Here is an 18,503-nt window from a genome sequence, read left to right on the forward strand (position 1 = left end):
AATATTTATGTACACATCTCCATCACCAAGAACCAAATCTTTGATAAGGAATTTGCATCCAATGGGTCGGTCCTACAATCACAATAATGACATGATGAAGAATCATCTGCATGGCAGGAGTAAAAGATGAAACCAATCACCAAGTACAATGATCATTGATTGAAATCTATCAATTGAATTGATATATCTATCCAAATTAGATGCAACCAAATGGAAGTTTTGAAACATTGATTAAAAATTCTTGAAATCTATTTAACTTATGATGACATTATAAGATTGAGGGGTCTCATGGAAATAGTTTTCAAAGGTTATTGATAAATATAAACTTGTAATAAAATTTATTTCTTAAAAGTAAATATTTGAGGGAAGGATAAGAAACATCCTAAGAATGTAAAAGGACCTAACATTCAAAAGATAGTTTCAGGAATCGATTATTATAACCTATAACCATCATTAGGAAAGAAATAAATATGTTATCGAAAGATAAAAGAAGGATTCTAGTATTTGTTATTCTTTTTCTAAAAGAGGAAGACTGTGTGCTCCATATGAGGGGAAATGTACAATATATAGGGATGGGAAATTTTTGATTGCGATCGAAGCTGATAGTTTTAATTAAAATGTCTTTTTCAATTCTCTGCAAATATTTTGAATGTTCAGCAGTGTAACTTGTTCAAATGAATTTTGGATGAATGAAAATATACATATCTTATTTGTAGGTTGTATACTTTGAATATTTTTATGTGGTTTATATTTGAATCAAGATTGGATTATGGGGTCATCTTGTATTGTTGGGTCTCTATTTGGGCAAAGTTCTTGTTCATTTACTTGGTTCTTGACCTTTCTAAAAGTATATGCAGGTGGAGGGACTATGTTTCCATTGTTGTATATGTGTGTTCCTTTTCATTTATGTTATAGTTATTTGCCCCCATCCAAGAATAGTAAGCATAGCCTTCACTTTTAGGTTAAAAACATTTCTTAATCTCATTCTTTGTATATCTAATTGGGAAGTTGTTCCCTATAAAATTTAGAGGGCACTTGCACAATCTAATGGCAAAGCAACCCAACTATTGGAAACTTTTCGTTTCTTCATTATTGGGAAAATAAGGGTTATTTTGGAAGTTTTTTGTGAAGAAAAATATGTTTACCAAAAGATTTTTTGGCAACTCTGCTGGGGGTCGAACCCAAAATCTCTGGTTTTGTAGACTAGGAATGAACATTAGTATCAATAATTGTCTCCTCATTTTTATGATTATCTCTATGTGCATGAGATTGGAAACTCTATGTAAAGATCATTCTAACTATAAAAGTCATGAGAAAGCCAAGTAATATTCCTTCCCTCATGGAACTTTATCAAGTGGATGATAAAGTGTTGTAGGAATTTGTGGATAGCTATAAAGAAAGTGTCTCTTGAGCTATAAGGAACAACATAAGCTAGAAGAGGACTTCATGTCTTAGTTAGATGATTAAATCTACCCCCAAGAAGATTTGGATAAAGAGGAAAGTCTGCCTAAAAATTTATTGTCTTCGAATATAGAAAGTTCTAGAAAAGATGATAGCTGTCTCACTTTGGAAAATTTTAATGTTGAAAAATTGCATAACAATGTTCAATCATAAGTTAAAATTTTGGTTTATGTTGGAGTTGTAAATAAAGAGTTTTTTCTAGGCATAAAGGTTCATGACTAGCCCATGGAGGAATCTTTTCATTTTGGTAATGAATCCTTCAAATAGAATACACCTCTTGAAAAATTTTGTTTACATGTTGAAAATCTATTTGAGGTAAGAAATTCTGAAGTGACCTTTCAGCCTATATCAATCACAGTGTAGATGTTGAACAATACTTTTCATTTAGAAGAGGAAGAAATTATGTCTTGATTTTTATCAGCTCTCAAACTAGAGGAATCTCTACAAATTAGTTTATTTGTAGAATCATCCATGATTTGGAATCTCAATGAGCAACAAAAGGGAAGTTAACAACCATCTCAACAAGAATAGTTGTATGTGGAAGAAGAACCTCATGTTATGGAGAGACAATTGGTAAGTGATGATAAAAAGGTGAATACTTGTGATTTTCAAATTGTATTTTCAGCAAATGAAAAGTTTTATTCCATTTCAAACAAGAAATTTTATCCTATAGAGCTTGGTCCTATGATTATTGAAAGTAGTTTTGGAAAACCATTTCTCTTAAATATATCTCATGAGGATAGTTCAAGTTGTAACATGTATGAAGAAACTGTGAATTCTGATTTTTCTTTTGCATGTCAAAGAAAGAATTTGGCTAATATAACAACAATAGAGAATCAATTACAGAATATCAATGATCAGATTATTTGGAGCAACATGAATGCATTATACTCTCCTATTGAACATATTGAAGATTTTGAAATTAGTGATAATCCTCTCTTTGTTCCTTTTGATCTATGTGATAGTAATGAAGAAGAAAATAATATTGAAAATCCTAGCAGTATGAATATACATCAACAAAGCAAGGAAGCTACAACTAGTCCAAAGCATGATAGCCAATTAGAAGGTCCCTTTATGAATAGTCTATGGCTTCTTGAGACAACTGAAGATGAAATAGTGTGTGATGTCCAAAAGATCATCAAGGTGCATGGAAAATACAACCTATGTGCGGTTGAGGTAAATGATATATTAAGCTTGATGCATTCAATTTTCAAATACAAAGATCTTGGTGCTTTCTTTCTTGAGTCCAATACTATTCATAATGTGATAATTGATGAACCAAAAGTTAGAGTTTGTACATTTGATGAGAAGATTAAGTACAAGGCTCTCTTTTTTGATCTCACCCCAACTCAAGAGAAGTGGTCTCTGCCCCAACTATTAGAGACATTCTATTTTAAAAGTGAAATTACTGATGAACTTATGGGAGATGGAATTTCAATAGGCCTAGTTCCAAGATCTAGTTTGAAAGCTTCTACGAGGATCTTCTCCAATGCCTACCTCATCCATGGGTTAGCCTTTTTTTCCCAAGACAAGGATGCAATTATTTGTAATACAAATTACTTCACTCAAAATGATGGCAATATATTCTAGCCAGAAAATTATGATAAGTCATGGTTGTTTGGACATGACTATCACTTTGCCAAGTTCATGCACATGATTAATTAGAATTCTTATCACTTGGAGCCTTGTAAAAAAAATGGTATGGTGATCTTGCATGTGATCTTGCATTGAAATGCAACCTGCTGACCTAGAAAGGCTCTTATTTTTCTCAGCTAGTTGATGATTTCACATAAGTATTCTATTTCTCTAAGTGTCATGGTGGGATCTTCCTGCCTATGTATATGTTTGTAAATATGCTATTTCTCTACAAGTTTTTGTAGTGTGCAGTTTATTTTCCCTTGCTTTAGTTTGTTGTGGCTTTTGAGTAGTTTGTTTTTCTTTCCATTCTATTTTGGTCATTGCCTTGCTCTCCCTACAAGAAACCCCTCTTTCTTCAATTCATTTGCTGAAATTTAAAAATGAAGGTATACAATTTCCTCCTTCATGAATGAACATTTCTTCAAATTAATTAGCAACTTAAATATTCCTTTAATTTTTGCAATACTTGTCTGATATGATCAAGATGTTTTTCCTTACTATTATTGAATAGAAAAATTTCACCAAGATATACAATCACAAATTTACTCAAAAATTTATTCAAAACCTCGTTCATCAATATCATGAAAGTACTAGGTTCATTAGTCAAATGAAAGGGCATAACTGACCATTCATACAATCCTTCATTAGTCTTAAAAGCAATTTTCCGTTCATCTCCTTCTCTAATTTGAATCTAACGATAATCACTTTTCAAATCCATCCTAGGCAATGTAAATCTATACTTCACTATTGTCTATAGCTCTGGAATCAGTGCACATTCTCCATTCTCCATTCCTTTTAGGTGCTTACACAATAGGTATAGCAAAAGGACTCAAACTTTCCCTGATCAAACCTCTCTTAAGCAATTCTTGCTCTTGTCTATTCATCTCAATCTTTTCATTAAGTGTCAATCTATGTGGTGCTTTATTAGCCAAACTAGCTACAGCCTACAGGTATCAAATCCATACAATGACTTATACTTCTCATAGAAGTTGAAAACCATCAAGTGGATTATCAAAAATGATGCCATGAAATTCAGTCAACAAAGGTTGAATTTCAGGTGCATGTTTCAATTCATCTTTTCTCTCAGTATTTCTAGGAATCAAAGCATATAAAATATTATGGTCTTTCATTTCCTATGCAAAATTTTACCCTCTACTAGAAACATACGCTAATTGTAGTACAATGAATTTCATCAAAATTTTCCACCAAAGGCATCAATACTTATTTATTTCCTTCCACCCAAATAGTATATTGATTCAATCTACGATCATGTAAAGATTTTCCATTATATTACTAGGGTCTACTAAAAAGAATATGACAACAATCCATATACATAATATCACACAAGACTTCATCATGATAATTCCTTATTTAAATTTCACAAGGCATTGTTCACTTACAAGTAATTTATGCTCCTTCTGAATCCAGAATCCAACTAAAATGCTAAGGCTTAGGATGTCTCAATTTTTGCAACTACAATTTGTTAACCAACTCTTTGGATGCCAAATTATCAGAATGTCCACTATTAATTATTACTTTGTAGCATTTTCCAACAATATTACATCTAGTTTTGAACATACTTCTTCTCAAAATAGGTTCCTCATTAGCTTCTTCATTCCACAAAATCCTTCTTAACATTAGGCTTTCACCATTTTCATGTTCGTTAGGTGTTTCAACAACTTCTTCACAAGCTAAAGTATGTCTACTATTACCTCCAATCTTCTTTCTAGAGTTAGTACATTCAAAGGCCCTATGTCCTTTTTCACCACATTTGTAACAAGTACCTTTAAACCAAGATCTCTCTTCTATTTTTCCACTATTCTTATTCCTAGAGCAACTAGTATAGCTACCTCTAGAGTAATTACTTCTTTTAGGAAGTTCATCTTTCCATCCTTTATCTTGCATTGTGCTATCAGATCTGCTACTTTCTCCATAGATTCTACCTCTGCTTCTCTCAAATCTACCACCTCTTCCTTGTTGCCTTTGATCATGTCTCTTTGACAAAATTTCTTTACCTTTCAAAGAAAATTTATATGCATCTCCCATGCTATCCATCTTAACATAGTTGATCTCATCTTGAATTGATGATCTCAGGCCATTCAGGTATCTAGTCACTTTTTCAACTTCATCATCAACATGTCCAGATTTGATATCTAGCTTATAGAATTTCTCAATATATTCTTTCACACTCATGTCCTTTTGTCTCAAATTTTATAATTTTCTCAATAAAATAACTTGGTAGTCTGCTAGGAGAAATGTCTTTCCAAGCATCTTCATCCATGTCTTGACCTTTTCTTTTCCTCTCTCTTGTCTGTCGATTTACAAATAATCCCACCAAAGAGATGCATGACCTTTCAACTTTGTAACTACTATCTTAAGCTTCTTATTATCAAGAGTACCTTCATACTCAAAATATTTTTCCATCTCAGAGATCCAATATAACAATGCATCAGTCTCAAGTCTTCCATCATAGTGAGAAACTTCTATAGAAAATCTAGAATTAACTTTAAATAAAACTCACAAAATTCTTTCCTCATCTTGTTCAGGTTCAGGTATAGGCTCATGATCAGGCATTACCTCTTCATCATCACTAACATCTTCAAGATGTATACCTCTTCTTTGTGTTGTCTCTATAGTTTCAAGTCCGATTGCAATCTACCTCAACATATACATTATAGCATTATCAACATTTCCTCCACCATGAACCATCTTGATAATAGTTCTTGGAAGATCGTAACCTTCTGCAATTTATAGGTCAAATTTTAGATCTTCCACCCTACAACCAATTTGATAATGTTCTCCATGATCCAATCCACAAGAAATAACTCTGCTCTAATACCACCTGATGAAGGGATGGGTAATGTAATGACCCTTTTTTAGGTGATTTATTTTTTGTGGTTTTTCTTTTCTTTTTCTCTCTGTGAACAAATAATACATGCCATAATTTGTTCAATGCACAGACTCATGTCCCTAAATGCACGATACAATTTACTTCCCAATAAACAAGTGACTGAAACATTGATAAACCATTATGATATGTAGCTATACAATCGAAATAATATTCATGCACTATGATTCTTCAATAATTTACTTGATCTCTCTTATGTTGTGTCTATTGCTTCTACTATCTATTCATGCATATATGCTTCTCAATCTCTCATGACTATTATGTGCTCTCTACATGATTCGATGTGACTTCCTGCACACAATTCCTTTCATCTCCTTTCCTCTGACTATTGTGTTGTTATTTCATGGTATATCCCTTTCAATGTCCTTCCTTGGTTTCACTTTAATATCTTGCTTATCTTTCCCAAATGGATGTGTCCCTTCATATGACATCGATTCAATTAATACAACATAGATTGTGTTTATTTGGTCTTTATTGTTATATATAGTTTATTACATTAATCATATATATTGGTTAGTTTTTAGGTTAGTATAATTTGTATTTTTTTTAATTAAATTCACATTTAAATGTCTGTAATATAAATGCCATTGATTGCTAATTTATGTTTTGCATGATATATGTTGATTATATAGCTGTTGGTTAGGTTTAGACTTATGTACATTTGTATTGATAATAACATATGTTATATAATTAATATTCATAATATATTTATTTATTACATATCATATTAATAATATTTACCTCTTATTTGTTGTAAGATATTATTTATTTCTATGTCTATAATTATTCTTCAATATATCCATACATTATAAAATTATTATTGCTATCTGATATTATTTATAATTAATATCTTTATTAGCTATAACTATTATATATCTCATAGATTATATATATTATATTGATTAATTTATTAATCAATTTATTATCAATAGTTATTAATAGCATGTGTAATAATATTTAAATACATTATAATTTATTTTATTATTCATTTAATTACTAAATCTTATAAATGTGGGGGCATGATATTATCTTAATAATATATTAATTGATTATATTAACCATATTATTAGATCATAATATAGGACATTGCTATATTAAATTAATTAATCAGTTCATTACCTTTAGTTATCTATGTGATAATGGTTAGATATATTATCAGCTATAGATTTATAATGTAATTATAACATATAACATATTATATATTATATTAATAATATCATTCTTCATAATACTATTACGGAGTATATTTTTTGTATATTATTTCTAATAATATGTAATTATATTATAATATTATCCAATGTAGATATGTTATAAAATTATTATCATTTATAACCAAATTATTTATTTGTTATTTAATATAATATTTTATATTACAATTATGCTATACTCTTATATATTGTTTTATATTGTCAAATATATTATTATTATAATGAATTATAATATTATTATTCTTAATTATTATCATTGTATAATATGTTATTCGAATATTCATATATCCTTAAATTTGGGCTCATGACAGGTAGATTCAAGAAGAATAAGTCCAACTTAGTCCTACAATATCCCCTGCTTAGAGTTACACATAGAAGAAAACTACAAATTAAATAAACAATAGATCACAAGAGACAAAATTCTACACAACCATATGAATGTGATCAATTAACTTTCATAACATAGATCCAAACATGCCTGGTTGTGAGGCCTTCTAGGTTGCGGCCATATATAAAGAATTGTGAAATCAAATCCAAGCTCGCATCTTGTCTTATTCTCTAGGATCTTCTCATGATATAACTTCTACATATTCTCCTAATATCCTAATATCTTGATGATTTTTTACATCAATCCCAGGTCCTTATATAGCAAACTAAGCCACAAGTCAGCTAGTCAAGCATTTTATTACATTATATGTCCACCTTGGACGAGTAAACCAAAAATATAAAAAATATAAACAAAACTTAATACCAAGTTACATTTAGGTCCATACATGTCCCCAAAACATGTCCCTATGTTAACAAGATCCCATTTCATCATATGAAACTGTACAAGATGGAAAACTCCACACATTTCATAAAAACTACCCAAAAATTGATACCCGAGGAAAATGGTGATGTCTCCTCACTATGATTGAATTAGGACTTGAACACTTAACTAAAATTATTAATTTAGGTCCTGTTCAAGTACCTAAGTGTGTAAAGGCTGATTCATTAATGATAATTTCACATGCATCATGAAAGTCACGCACAAAAACCTAACGCAAAAACTAGCAAAAAATCAATGTGTTAGGAAAATGCCCATGTAACGCCCCTCCAAAGGATCCAAAAGAATTGACCTAAAGTTTTACTAAGTTTGTCATACATTTTTTTTTTAAACAAGAAAGATAACCATACACATCAAACACATAGTAGCAGAAGCAATAACATACAATCAAATGTAAGCTTACATAATAGGTTACATTCCTTAAGGATCCCAAGATGTTGAGTCACATTTAAATTTAATTAAAACTAAGTCTAACAACTAGTACATCCATATGAAATAATAATAGAAATTCCAAAGTCCATAATATACATTTGTTCTGAATTCCTCTTAGCAAATTAAATTCAGAATGTTCAATCATCCACTGTACATTTCACAAGGTATGAAAGGCTTAAAAGAATATACATATGTAAAAAAAAATAAAGATACATCAAGCTCATTGAATCCATGATACAAGTGAAATAAAGTAAATGAAACCATCCACCATACATGATACATCCATCCATCAATAAAGATATAACAATCATCATAAAAGATAACCATCCCTACAGCCACTAGCATCCTCTCATACTAATGAGGCATACTATGGAATGCAAGGTTGTAACTAAGTGTTCTCTCTACTCCCATCCTAGTCTGTACTAGCACTCAAGGAATGGGCGAGAACATAGAATTATCTTATTAGGTTCATTTAATCCCCATTTAGTGTAATGTTTTCACTTAGTAATACAACTTACAATGGGTTTCCCCTAGCAGCCACTTAGGGCCTTGACCCCTATTGTAAGCCACTTTCTGACACCACATGTAGATAACCCACCCTAAGCTCATGAAATCATAAATCACAAAATCACCTCAGTCCTATATAAGCAACTGGAAAGCATCAAAGATAATCCACAATAATCACATCAATTCTCCATAAGCAATTGAAAAGCATCAAATGATAATCATAATAATCACAATAGTTCTATATAAGCAACTGAATCCATCAATGATAAATCACAATATTCATTGGTTCTCAATGAGCAACCGAAAAGTATACCATAATAAATCACAATACCCCTCAGTTCTCAACGAGCAATTGGAAAGTATCTCAAAGCAATACTGATCAAAGACTCCAAAATGGTCAAGTCAAAACATGTCACAACATGAAATCATCAAGATCAAACAAACACTTCAATCCCATCAAGGCAACTGGAAAGTAATCCAAGTATAACTAATCGATGACTCAAAAATGGTTAAGTCAAGTATCTCATATACATACACCTCAGCTTCACACAGGAAGACTGGAAAACAATAACAATCAATAAACCACATACATCATAGAGAATTCCATTGCATTACCATGGTTGGGTTTGAAAAAGATCAAGATCAAATAATATCAGCATGACATCACAACTCATAACCTCCAAACCTCTAGTAGACATCCTATAACTGATCAACAATCTAGTCAACCCAAAAACCCCAAAACACGGATAGCATAAAGGAAACAAGATACAAACACATGTTTTTGTTTTCTTTTGCAATCACATGGTTAAGTCAAATATGAGGTTTTAGTTTTCATTCAAGTATATAAGATTCTTCATTTAATCTCCAAGTCAACCTATTTATCTCTTCAAATAAAACATAGAATTATCCCTCCATTATTTTAAAACAATTTTCTAAAATAATTAGATGATAATTATTTACTTATTTAAATCATTAAACTAATTTCCATTGACTTTTAATAAAATCATAGCATTATTTTACCAAAATCAATGTTACTAATAATTAAATAAAACCCCCTTAATTCCAAGAATCATCTCCCATTATTCAATAAATTAATTAAATTAAATATAATATAATTAACCATTGTGCAAATATAAAATACATAAAGTTAACTTGTTTTTTTGGTCGATTTTCTTAAAGTAATCACGAAGTAATAATTTATTTAAATTATACTACTCGCTGATCTATCAATAAAATATTATATGACTTGATTAAAAATCAATATTAAATAAATTTAATACTTAATCTAACATCTCCCATGATAAGTTAATCTTAATTTAATTAATTAATTAATTATATAAACTAATCGTATTAATCTTCCATTAATTATTAAATAACTCAATACATTTTATCTCAAGGAAGCTTCTAGAGTAAGCTAGAAAGAGCTAAGAGATAAGTGTGACAACTAAGCATACGTCCACATAAGGTGGAATATCCTCAATCAAGATGAGAGGATAAGTATGACTTAAGTAGGAACAAACTCCCATGTTGTCAACAACTCGTCACAAACTCCTAGATGACAACTAAAGTCTAAATGCATTAATCTTAAGTAAAAGAATAAATTATTATTATTATTATTAATTATTTATTAATAAATAACAATTTAAAATGTATAATTTTTTTAATCAAATCCTAGAATTAATCTGAAGGATAAATACAACATACCAATTTTTTTAAATTTATTTATTTATTCTCACTAAGAAGATTTTCATTAAAATTAAAACCCTTCTCGATAAATTTCTCATTCCTTAATCTATTGGAAGAGGGTTATACAGATCTTATGATTTTTCAATAAACAGAAGATTTAATATTCATAATAGGAATGCATATTACTGAAAACATTTGTCACAAGAATTCTTCAGAAAACATTTAACAGACATGATGAAGATAGGAAAGAAAAGAGCATATTAAAATATGTGAATATCACAAGCATCTACCTGGACACTGATGCTAATTTTCTATGCCTCAAAAAATTGTAGAGAAAAGTCCCTCCTCTTGGAACCTTCTCTTTTTTGAAAATTCTTTCCTTCTCCGAAATCCGTAGCACAAGCACACAATAGGCCAAAGAGTATGATCAATATGAATGCTCATTATTATTAGCCGCATGTGGAAGCCCCCTCTTACATGCTAGGAGTGTTGGAATATAAAGACCTCTTAGGAAGCACCTAGAATATCTCTAGAAACAACCAAGAGATAAGATAAGCATTGACAACTAAGCACAAGCCTTATCCAACCTTCTAGATGAGTGGATAAGAATGAGAAGGTTGTAGACACCATGTGCTTAATTAGTGTGCTAACTCCTGTGGTGTAGACAACACATGCATAAAAGAGGTGTGCATACTCCTACATGAAAAAGTATTAAAATAATGCACATTAATTTATTTAATTAAATTTCTTAAATATTCACTTGACTCCTTTTAAAATAAATATTAATTTTAAATCTCATGCACTTATTATGAAATCTTTAATAAATTAATTTCTTTTTCACTTCTAAATTTATTTTCAAAACTTAATTGATAAAATGTTTATTAACTTAAATAATAATATTATTTAGCATTTATTTTAAAATGAACTCTAAAAATATTATTATTAAATTAAATAAATATTACCACATTCCAAATTTAAACTTATAACTTTAATCTTCAAATTTAATTCTGTTTATTTATTTAATTTCTCAATTAATTAAATAAAATAAAATATCAAAATATCATATTAATTTTTCATTAAATTAAATCATTAATTAAATCTTTTAATTAGACTTAATTAATAGAAAATACACCAAAGACTCATAAAATAAAAATACGAAAACCCATCATAGAAAAACACATACAAAATCAAACTAAAGAATTATAATCATGAATTATATCATCTAATGCATCGGAGGGTACTCAACTCAGATACTTGTCCTAATTTTCAATTAGGACAAATGGTTTAAAGGTTTACAATTTGGACTCAAAGATTTGTCTCCCCTCTCTTACCATTGAGATAATATGATAGGGTATGCCCATCCTGGCAATTCAGGGAAGTTGATACCTGGTACCTGCAACCTGCATAAAATCCACGCATGTACATACACAATATATACCAAGCTAAACATGCAATGGCAGGAAGTGGTGCATTGTGTAGATCCCGACTAGAAGGTGACTACGACTCCCTTCCTTAACCACATCAGAAATGTCATACATAAAAAAAACAAACACGCACACCATACACATGCAATATGGGGTAAGTATCCATAAGAAAACACATATGATAATAAACCATCTAACTAATCATCATCAATATCTGAAAACACTGAATAATCATATGCATGCATGAAATATAGAGTACCAAATGATCTCATCATATAATAAACTGAATCTGAAACAATATCTGATAATCTCGAAATAAATGTAACTTAGGGGTAGGCACTATAGCCCATATCACCCAATTCATGATGAGTTAGGACTTTTACCCTTGACTGGTGATAGCACTCTAGGCCCTCTTCAATCTTTGAAATGAAAAATCTCTCAATCATTAAGGAAAATTAGTTACATCTTCCACAACAAGAATGCAGAATATAGAAAATATAACTACAATAGCAGTGCTACTTTACAAACAATGAACTGGTAAAGATCAATATCTTCAAAATAATTCCTTGAGTCATCCTTGAGGCTTTCCCAATTAATTATAATAGGACCTCATTAAGATATTACAAAATATTACATATTTTCCTAATTGGAAGTCATGGATAGCTCATAATATTTACATCTTCTCCCATACATGTGATTGTTGACCTTGTACACTTGTTGATGCCATCATCAGGGTATCTACTATCAGTATCTAACTCCACTCATCATGATTCTTTCACACATAAGAGATACAAATTAATCATAAAAAAATACTTATCAAGTACTTTGTCTATTCATTGTCTTCCATAGATCTTAAATAACTTTTGTATGTCTTTGATTTTCTATACATGCAATTGTCCACTTTATTAGATCATAGTGTAGAATACATCCTCAACTTCTCTTGACCTGATAATCAATACAGATTCCATACGACCTCGTTCTTTGCCTTCTATTTCACTAGTCTTCACATAAATAATGTTATGTTGACATTAATGACAAACACAATCATTAATGCAACATATCAATCATGTAAACAATCTCTCTAATGCTTAGGATACTCTCTCAAAGGAATGCCACCAATATTCATGCCTAACAAGTTGCCAAGAGAGGAGCCACAAAAATGGAGTTTCATCCATCTAGGGTAAGGGGACCATTGGACCATATTCCTAGTACCAAATTTAGAGAGTTGTAACATATATGAAAGTTTACAAGATTCTAATTCATAGTTAGTTTCCTTTTCAAGATTTTGAAGGATGGAAGTTCTTAGAGTGGCAGGTGTTGATCATATTTTCCTTTCTATTACTGACTATCTAATAGTACATCGAGTAAATGTTCTTAGATTTTTCTTTAAACCATATACTATTTCTTTCTTTCTACAGAGCCCAACTACCATATAAAGCAAGGTATGTCACCACATCTCTTTAATGAAAGAACAATATGACAAGGGAGACTAGGAACCAGAGACCAACTTGGGAGCCTCATTACAAATCCACTATAGGTTGGAGAGGATCATAAGACAATTGCCTAAGCTCCTAGGAAAAAATATAGGAGAACAAGAGATGGAAGATCAATAGCTTATGGCTTACATAGAGTGGGTAGTGATTTATTAGTTATAATTGGAATAACATCTCGTGTGACTCATAATTCTTCAGTGAACAGTTCTCTTTATTTTCTAGTTAATTTTTAATTGTTATTTTTTAAATTAAACAATTTTGAAGTTAAGACACAAAAATATCACTACTTAACACACTAAATAATGAATCTCATATTTTATTATTCTAATTATATAATAGTAATATAAGATATACAAAATATATTTTTTATAGTAATGATTTTCAATATTCTTGTAATTTAATAATATTTTATGATTAACTAAATTTCTATATAAAAAAATTCTTATCTTTTAAAACAATTATTTAAAACATATGATAATTTTAATTATTTAAAACATCTAATATTTTAACATTCTATAACAAATTTTCATTATTATTGTAATAACATTTTTTTCAAAATTATGAAAAGAGCTCTTTTCTCGTTTAACTATTTGTGAAATGATTCTTTTCTTTTAAAAAAAATTTTAAAAAAAATGTTGTCAAATATATTAACTTCCATGTCCCTAAATTTAAACTGAGGAGGGCAATTACTACATTTTAGGGCCGTCTGAAGAATCTCTAGAAAATTTAAAATCAACTCCCAAAAACGTGTAGTATGAAAATAGTGCAGATTCTATATTAAGTAAAAATGCTGTTTAAAATCAACTCCCAAAAACGTGTAGTATGAAAATAGTGCAGATTCTATATTAAGTAAATTGGGTCTGCACTGCACATATTAATGCTGTTATATACAGGTTTTCATGGCGCATGTTTTCTTTTTCTTTTTTTGGTACTGACAATGCTATTTTAGACTGTGTAACTGACCATAATTGAATTTAATAGCCATTAAATTCACCCTCTTCGCCTCTTTAAAAAGAAACAACTCTCAACAACATTTCCTTCATTGGCAGATTGGTTTTCTTGGAGTATTGTAGGCTCGTTTCAGAGGGCAAAGGTAAAGTAGTGTTTATATGAGTTTGATATGAATATAGATTAGACTATTACCTATAGACATTTAGATCTTGAAAAGAAGCGTTTCTGTTTGTTACTAGGAATTAAATTATTTGGTAGGAAATTGTAATAGGACAAGTATGATATTAAATTATTTAGTAGGAAATTATATAAGAAAAGTATGATATACTACTTATTATAAAAAAGTATGCTAATTTATAATTTTATTTTTTTAAGAAGTATAATCTACAATTTAAGAATTTGATTTATAATTTTATGTTTTTAAGAAGTATAATCTACAATTTAAGAATTTGATTTTTATCTATAGAACTCAATTTGTGTATACATTTTCAAACCTAAATTTACATTTTTTTTAAGTTCAATCATTTCTCAATTTAGAACATGAGAATTTTTCTGTAACTGATTTTATTTCTTTAAAAGTTTTATATATATCATAGGTATGAAAAGCCATAGTCAATATAGGTATGAAGCTCAATAATTATAATTCCTTTGGATTTGTTTTAGGAATAATTAATCGTTACAGTTAAGGCAGTGCACAATATTCTATTTGTTTTCAGCTTATTAGAGAAAATAACTATAGCAGCATTGTTTATGTAAAATTTTCAATTCATAATATTATATAAATTTGTCTTTCAATTCAAGGGTAAAATGAAGTTTTAAGGGAGCTGATTTCAATATGCCAGATATTTTTTCAAATCTTCAAACCTAATTTCCCATCAATTTTACTTTTTTGTTATTAGGAAGAACTTCTGGTGTATCACAGCTCGTTACCAAACAGCTCTCAGAAACTTATTTTATTTAACTTTCTCAAGTATTAATGCTATTGAGTTATTTAAAAACTTCAGTCTTTAAAAATAGGTTTGTATTGATATTGGCAAAAATGATATATATATAATTCATCTGAGGGTCAAATTAGTGTTCATATGATTAAAACATTTATGACGATTGTTACATGCATAAGTTCAGAAATTTTGACAATTGATCTGATAGCAATTAAGAAAAGGTACTAATTTGACAAATTCAATTAGAAATCACTTATCTCATTTTTCATGCTTTTATTTTGTAGGTCTTAAAAATGTCTACTTCAAGAAGAGAAAGAGGAGATTTTTTTATGATTGTGCACCCTTTTGTAGGACAACATGCCATATTGATGAGGGTGATAAAATATGACCTCACAACTAGACAGTGGATGCAGTGCCCACGTCTCAGTTTATCAAAAGAAAATTATGAAAATGCTGTTGTTTTGGGCTTTAACAGCAACATTTATGTTGTTCACGTTGACTGTGAAGGTACCATTGGTGTTCATTCCAATGAGGAAAGGTCTGAAAATTGGAAAGATTTTTACAAACGATTTTTCTACAGTAAACCAGTTATGAAAGTATCTATTGTTGCTGGTATAAAAAATAATAAGATATACATGGGAATGAATGGGTTTGCCAAGGGCACTCTTCTTGTTTGCTTTTATACTGATAAGAAAGCATGGAAGTTGATTCCTCTTCAAAATATGAGTGATAAGATATCATCATATGATTCCAGATATATGTGTTTTGTAGATGAGAATGGTCATCCAAGCAAAATTAAGTATGACTGTGATGAAGACAAATGGGTTGAAGCTATGGTAGAAGGAGCAGTCCCTGAACTACACAGCAACCTACAGCTTCATGACAAAAATGCTCCAATGGGTATGTGGTATGGCCTCAAGAAGAAAGATGTGGGGGCTGCTTATATCTTTCGTAACCCCACAATAGATCCTTGGCCTTTTCATGTGGTAGCTTTGGCACGAACTGATGAGACAAGTGAAAAAGAAACTGTCATAGTAAAAGTATGTGAGAAAACCCAAAAAGTACACATTCAATCAGGAGTATTGGCAAAAGATTATTCTGGAGTATTGACAAGAGATCATTTTGCAAGTCACACCCGATGGAACACAATTGATCTGCCGTATTTCGCATCTACTGTATACAAAGAGGATTGCATTGCAGCTTCGTCTAATTACAGGCTTTGCACGTACCAAAGGTATAGAGAGGTGTTCAAAGGAGAGAGAAAAATAGGACATTACGGTCTATCATAGAGTTTCCTTACCTTTCTTTGATTTGTCTAGGTACTTGTTTTAAATAGTCCATTAATAGTTAATAGTCTCAGTGTACATGATTTAGTGTATTTATGTGAGCTTTTTTGTTAAATAGATGATGCAAAAAATGGTTTGTATTTTGTTCATCTTCAAGTCAATTAAATCTTATCGATATCATATATATTTTGAGTGTTTTCTATATGATGTAGACATAAAAACATAATTCTTTTTTATTACTAAAGATTTTTTATTTTTTATTAAAACAATGAATATAATTTTCTTAACAGTATCAACACCACAAATTCTAGAAAATGATCATCGATTGGAAAAAAAATTAATTCAAAGTAAACATATTCATAAGTTATATTTTTCCTTTTCCTTTAACTAAAAAGAATAATTACATATAGACAATATTTTTACAGTAGCAAATATTATAAGAAAGCAGTATCTTGAGAGTATTGCAGAGATCAAAGATTGGAGTGTATATATATACATATATATATATACGTGTGTATATATATATATATATATATATATATGTATACATACATATATATATGTATGTATACATACATATATATATGTATGTATACATACATATATATATGTATGTATACATACATATATATATGTATGTATACATACATATATATATGTATGTATATGTATACATATACATGTATGTATGTATATGTATATATATATACATATTTATATATACATGTATATACATATACATGTATATATGTATATGTATATATATATATACATATACATATACATATATATACATGTACATATATATATGTATACATATATATATATATATATATATGTATACATATATATGTATATGTATGTATATATACATACATATATATGTATATGTATGTATATATACATACATATACATATATATGTATGTATATATACATACATATACATATATATGTATGTATATATACATACATATACATATATATGTATACATATATATATATATGTATACATATATATATGTACATACATATACATATATATGTATGTATATATACATACATATACATATATATGTATACATATATATATATATGTATACATATATATATGTACATACATATATACATATACATACATATATATATATACATATATATATACATACATATATATATATAGTTTTAAGTGTATACAAATAGAACAACTTTGTTTAAAAAAATTAAAAATTTGACTACATTAAATATGATTGTTTTTTCAAAGCAATTTCTTGCCCATCCTATTTTTAAAAAAATTAGCCAATGTTTAAAATTCGAGTAGAGTAATTTATATATTTACTTCTATATACGTAATTAAAAGATGCAATGGACAATGGAATGTTTGGAATGTTATTGAAAATAAAGTACAATAAGATTATTTAATTTATTGGAATGTTATTGAAAATAATAGTTAATTTATTGGAATGTTATTGAAAATAATAGAAATAGACTAACTTTATTTATATATATATATATAATTCTAATTCTTTAAAATAATATAATTATTAAAAAATAGAAAAAATTAAATTGATAAAACATGATAATAAATTGAATTATAATAATTTATTATATTTTTTCTTATTTCATGACAATATATCATTCTTATATGAAATTTTTTATGTTTAGAATAAAAAACTAGGTAGGTAGGTAGGTAGGTACAGTATAAAGAACTTAAATTCAAAAGTATATATATTTAATTGAAAA

Source organism: Cupressus sempervirens, chromosome 1, assembly GCF_028749045.1.
Source record: "Cupressus sempervirens isolate cs-2001-9-10 chromosome 1, ASM2874904v1, whole genome shotgun sequence".
Classification (NCBI taxonomy): Eukaryota; Viridiplantae; Streptophyta; class Pinopsida; order Cupressales; family Cupressaceae; genus Cupressus; species Cupressus sempervirens.